This window comes from Miniopterus schreibersii (genome assembly GCF_964146895.1).
Source record: "Miniopterus schreibersii genome assembly, chromosome: 1".
Taxonomy (NCBI): Eukaryota; Metazoa; Chordata; class Mammalia; order Chiroptera; family Miniopteridae; genus Miniopterus; species Miniopterus schreibersii.
In genome coordinates, this window is record NC_138101.1 from 75,408,635 (window position 1) to 75,414,634 (window position 6,000).

The window sequence follows — 6,000 nt, forward strand, 5'->3', positions numbered from 1 at the left end:
AATTGAACTCCAAATATTCCAAACAGTATAATACGAAGAGAGAAATATCCAAACTTAGAACACTAGAACTGGAAGTAATTCAAATCCCACTACAGATCATTGTTGTTCGAATTATTGAAAAAATAATTATTTTACTTTTATACCCTGAAAAAAAAAATTTTAGGCTTAAGTATAGGCCCTGCAGAGTCTGCATTTTCATTGCATACTTCTTAAACCCCAAAAGCACTGTATCAGTCAAATGGAACCTTCACTCACTTACTACTCAGAGCCATGTTCAATGTTCCCATCACCCAGCATTTCTTCTCAGGTGGGGCAAATCCTTTGGGGACACTGGCATGTAGAGAAACGTGGAAAATGCCACTTCAGCTAGCGTGACAGAAATGGGATTTGATAAAATGGTTCGGTACTCCTAGGTCAGCAAAGGAAGGTCTTGTGATAAGAGAGAATAGAGAGGAGAGGCCAATCCTGAGATCCACTTTCTTCAGGAACTTATGCTGGATTCTTTTTATTAAGACAATAATCATAAAGCTAGGTGTTTGTACCTAACATGGCTTTTTTAATAAAAAAAAAAAATTAGTCCATAATTTCTGCAAGAAAACATGAATAGGAAAAGTTCTCTCACAAATGACTTCCATCATTATTGAAATTCGTGTCCCCAGAAGGATAGTCTGAATCGCCCTGCTACTGAGCAGAGGTTTACACTGGCCCAGAAAAGGGGTCCTGCGCACAGTACAAACTCTGTTAGGGGACTGGAGGGTTTCTGATGTGCATGGGTGTGTGTAATTGTCTCTTCACCCCGTTTCAGGCAGGCAGCTTGGTCCCAGCAACTAGCTAAGGTAAAGATCTGAGACAGTATTTATTTATGGAAGGGAGGAAGTAGAGTGTGTGCAAATTTAATGCTTAGCAGGGAGAAAGTAGCAATCTCCTACCTCAAAGGCGAGCCTGGCCAACAATTCCTTCGGACCATCCAGGCTTCTTCCCTCCCCCACTCAAGCGGCTCAACCTCTCTCCCCACCCCCAGCCGCCTCCCCAGGAAATGAGGCCGAATTTAAACCTGCTTTTGTGTGTTCTCCGACCTGGTAAAACAAGGATCCATTTGCTTGGTGTAGACACGTCAATCGATCCCCCAGGTCCCTCGACTATGGCGCAAGAGTGGAGAGGTAAGAGAAAGTGGAGGGCAGCGGCGATGGATCCGGATTCAGGTAAGGTTTCGCCCTCGTCGAGAGCCGTTCCCACCAACGGGCTGCATCCGCCGAAGCAGCGCCGCCGCAGCCGACAAAACCTAGCGCAGGAACAGCGGTTTCCCGAGCCGGGCCGGGAGCCCGAGACCCTCCGACGCACCCGCAGGGTCCAGGGAGGCAAAGCAGGGACGCCCGGGTGGCTGAGAAGTCTGGCTATTGCACCAAAAGGGAAACGAGAATCCGCACGGCCGGCCCTTGGCGCCCTGCCCTTCCCGGAATCCCATCCAACTCTACAAGCCCGCAGATCCCGAAAATTCCGAAAGCGAAACTGCAAGCTGGTCTGCAGAAGTTTGGGAACCGTCTCCCAGGCTTCCCAGCATCATGTCTGCACTCCCGCCGTCAAAGACCCGCGACCCTGGGGGGTGGCAACCTCTCCGGCACGGCCACCCTCCACGCCCCGGGGGCACCTCCCTCTCCGTTTTTTGCCAAAAAGGCCCCCAGCCCCCGGCCGCCTGAGCGCCCGGAGTCTCCCTCCCCGCCCCGGGGTACTGGGTGGTGGTCCCCCAGGCTCCTCCGGCTCCTCCCCACAATAAAGGGAAGCTTGGACCCTTCGAAATTCCGTGGAATGTTCTTTGTAATCGGTTGTACATTCACTTCCACGGCAAAGCTAATTGCAAAATCGCGGGTTTCGAGGAGCTGGAGGGAATAGTGCGCTTGTCAGCGGCGACGTCAGGAGGAGGAGGGGAGGGGTTCCCGGCTAAAACTGCAGTTTACAACCACAGAGCCATTTTAGGCTGGTTTCCACGTCTGCGAAGCCCACAGGAGAGCAGTCCCCGAGAGGACGCACCGGCAGCGCAGGCTGGCAGCTCCCGGGACGCGCCGCGCGCTCGGCCCCAGGAGGCAGAGGGCGTCTTAGCAGAAGTATCGCCCGTCGCCCCTCCTCGCTTCCCATGTGAGGGAAAATCTGCCACAGGGTCTCCAAGCCTACTGACGCTTAACCCTGACCCTACCCACCCACGGGACACCGGGAGGGACAGGCCTCTCGGACAGAGCGGCGTCTAAGTGGGGAGGCCGAGACGATCCTACCGATTCCCCCCATAGGCCCCTGCAAATGCCCAAAAGACCACGTTACGGCGTTACCCACAAACCTAGCCAACACTATGATTTAAAAACGAATTGGTGCACTTGGCAGGTGTGCCATCAGGTTCACCAGTCCAGAGACAGTCCCCCGGACAAGTCATCGCCAGGCCCCGGGCACCGTGCGCTGCAAGCCGCATGGCCCCGGTCTCCCGGTCCCTCCCGCTGCCAGCGCCGCGCAACCTCCGCTCCGCCGCTGCGTCCTGGCCACTGGCGACCCCTGTTGACAGCCAAGCGAGCTCGGGTTTGCTTGCTTACCCTCGGGCTCCCCTTACTCGCTCAGACTTTGACCCAAAATCCAGTCCCAGACCCTCCTGGGCCCCGGAGGCCGGCCTTTCCCAGGCACAAAACGGCCCACTCAAACCCCAAGGCTACGGCCCCGCCCTCTAGCTGGGAAGATTCCTCTCCGCAATCGAACCCTCGAGGTGCCGGACCTGGGCAAGAGACACTTTCTTCCAAGAACGCTTTCCCCATCCCCCACCTCCCTTAGAGCGCAACTCCAAAGCAACTCTTTGCCTGGACCCTACACGCTTTTTGGCGGAGGTCCGACTGCCCCCGACTTTCCGCCGCTCCACTTTCACCCTCCCCACGTCGCGGCCGCTGGCCCCTCACCTCCCACCCGGCCGCGGCGCGAAGGGCAGCAGGAGCCGCCGCTAAGGGCAGTGCGCCCCCACGCATGCACGCGCACAAACCCCACAGGCGTCCGCAGCCCAGCGGCACCCAAAACCCAGGACCTTTTCATAAGTCCTTTTAAACAGCACCTCCTCGCTCCACCTACTCCGAGCTTTTACCGCACGGGATCCAGCGTACGGAGAGAACGCGAGCGCGAGAACTCGTCTCATGAAAAGCCGAAATAAATCATTCCTTCTCCGCTCATGTATTTTGCACCACGTGTCAGCAGTTTGTCACGTCAAATCATGGCAGGGTCTGATTCCAAGATGCTCGCGCACACTCACATTCCGGGCGGGTCTCTTTGACATCACCGCCTCCCACCCCCACCCCCACCCCACCCCCCACCCCCCCGCAACTGCACACGCAGGTATGCACACGATCCAGAGGCACACAGCCGCGGCGCTGGAAGGCCCCAGTCCCGGCCAGCGGCACCCCTTTCCCCTCTAGCAATGGACTGAACACGCAGACTTTAACCACGGAAAAAACGAAGGCAGCTCATTTCCTCTCCTTCTCCCCCACTTAATTCGCTAAAGCAGCTCCTGGAGTAGCCAAAGAAAGTCGAAACTGGGGGATGGCAACTCCAGCGGGGTTTTTTCCCACTTCAAAACCTTTATTTTCAGTTTTCGAAAGCCACCTTAGCCCGCCATATTGGAATTGGCACGGCTTCTGAAGACTCCTTCCCCGCAGTAGTAGCGCTTCCAAGAAAGCACAAGTCCAGATCGAGCCCTGGACGTGCGTCCGGCCGCGGCGAGCCAGCCACTTCCCACTCCCAAGGCCCCCCCTCCCCCGGCTTAACCCCCCCCCGCACACACTCCCGGGGTCAAAATCAATAAATATATCTAGCAGTTCCTACAGTTGTGGGTTTGTGTGCTTTTTGGCGGATTTTACACACACACACACACACACAAAAATAACTCCAAAGCCAGATCGGATTAGTAATTTTGAAAAGAGGTCATAGGAAAGTAGACAACAGGAAAGCCCCAAGTGACAGGATATTACTTTAAAGAAAGAAAAAGAAAAAAGAAAAAAGAAAAAAAAAAGAACAAAAAGGCCGTCCACGCCGGAGCACGCTCCGAAACTACTACTGACAATTTCATTTCAGCGGCCCTGGAAAATGTTTCCAAGGGGGCGATTCCGAATGTGTTCCGATTTTTCACCCCCTGGATGGCTGGTCTCCGGTGCTCACCCCCCTCCCCCCCCCAAACACACGCACCAAAAAGAGAAAGAGAGAGAGAGAGACCCCAGCCTGGAGACGGGGGGCACAGAGGGCGCCTGCGTCGCTAACAGGAGCGCAGATGAGGAAGGTGGGCGGCGGGAGGGGACAGCTCGCGCCCGGGGAGGAGGGCACTTTGCAACTAAGGACGGACTCCCGGAAGGCAGGGCTTTTCAGAGCCCAGGGACGAGGGGAAAGGGGACAGAGGAAGCAAAAATGACAACGCGGAGCGCAAAGCGGAGTTTGGGGCTCAGCTCAAGTGCTGTCGCTTTCTCCTCCCGCCTTTCTCTTTCGCTCCTTCCCCGCAGCACCCCCTCACCAGCCCCCTGCCCCCGGTAGGCTCGAGCTCCCCTTTTTTTCTAAGCTAAAAATAAGAAAGCAAACTGACCGGCGCACTCAACCTGCGGGCCGGAGGTCTGCGGGCGGGGCGGGCTGGGCGCGGAGACAGCGGCCGGCGCGGCGTCCTACCTGGTGAACTTCGTGCTCGGCTCGGCTGGACCAAGGCCCCGGGCGCCGCGGGCGCCGACGCCGGCCTCGCTCGCGGGCTCTGCCTGGCTCCCGCCCGCTCCGCCTCGCTCGCTCGCTCGCTCCCCGCCCGCCGCCTCCCTCGCGCGCCCGCTTCGGTCCTCCGACTCCCACTACAGCCTCATTCCAATATGGCATCCTCTCTGTGCGCATGCCCGGCACTCTTTTTTAAGATTATTATTTTGTGTGTGTGTGTGCGCAGCGAACTCCTTCAAGGACCTTTTTCCAGCGCTGGCAGAATGTCTTAAACGAATTAGCCTGCGGGACGTTCTCGACTCCTTCCTCGCCCCCCGCCCTCGCGCCTGGGCCCACCGCGCGCGCGCGCGCACACACACACACACACACACACACACACACACACACAAGCACACCCCCGCGCGCGCGCGCTGGCACATTTCACGCTCACACGGCCCCCTTCCCGGCCCGCTCCCCTTCCTCCTTTCCTTGCGCTCCCTCCATACACAATCTGCAGAAAGTTCACATCACAGGCTTTCCCGCAAACCCGTCTGCAGGAGAATCTGGGCGCGCTCCGCATCTCACTGGACACTTTGTCTTCTCGGTTTGCAATCCCTCCGTCCGCCGAGGGCACGCACAAACTTGCGCTTTATCCGCCGACCGCTCGTTAGGTCCGGAGAGAAATTCAATGCTCGGAGCCACCCTCGCCCCGCCCACTGCGCCCCACCCTGCGCTTAAAATTGAGTCTTTTCTATGGAAATTAAAATGTTTCCTGGCCCCGCTGGAATGCCTGAAGGGGGTCGGGGAGAGGTCTCCCTGGGACTTGTGTTGGAAGGGGAAGAAAATTAAATTGGGGCTGCCAGGGCTGGGCAGGACGCAAGTAACAAGGGTCGCCACGGCGTCTCCTGGGGCAATGCCCGGCCGGCGTGCCCGAGGAGGGCACCTGGCCTGGGTTGACTGTTGTAGGGCGGCCAGAGAAGCCTGCCAGGGTTACGGTGGCCCTCGGCCACTGCTGGAGCAAAGAGGGGGTGGCGCGGCAGGGAGCAAGGCAGGGTATCCGGCCTGCGTGTGCGGGTCGGCGGGCTCCTGGCCCGGGCCGTGGGAGGAAGACAAAGAGGAGCTCCCAAGACCTAAGGCGCAATGGCTGGGCAGAGAATGAACGAAATATCCCCAAATTCGGAAAACCTGGTGACGCCGAGTGGGCAAGAGCGAGAACTTCCGAAGGTGGGCTTCCGCTGTTCTCAAGAGGGAGAAGATGCTGGTTGGGGGGCTGTCATTTCTTTCCCTGGGAAACAGAAAACGAAAACGTTTCTTCAG

General features: G+C 57.4%; 1 protein-coding gene across 5 annotated transcripts in view; it reads right to left on the reverse strand.

The window, feature by feature from the left end:
- Positions 1–5,303, reverse strand: part of SFMBT2 (Scm like with four mbt domains 2) — a 203,091-nt gene extending 197,788 nt beyond the window's left edge. For 2 of the 5 annotated variants that reach the window (XM_081161621.1, XM_081161617.1), the window contains exon 1: positions 4,672–4,811. The gene's annotated coding sequence lies outside the window, so the exon portion shown is untranslated. Of the gene's footprint in view, positions 1–3,096; positions 3,141–4,591; positions 4,812–5,189 lie in introns of those variants that run through there. The other 3 variants (XM_081161619.1, XM_081161618.1, XM_081161620.1) reach the window with 3 other exon arrangements.
- Between the last annotated feature and the right edge of the window lie 697 nt (positions 5,304–6,000).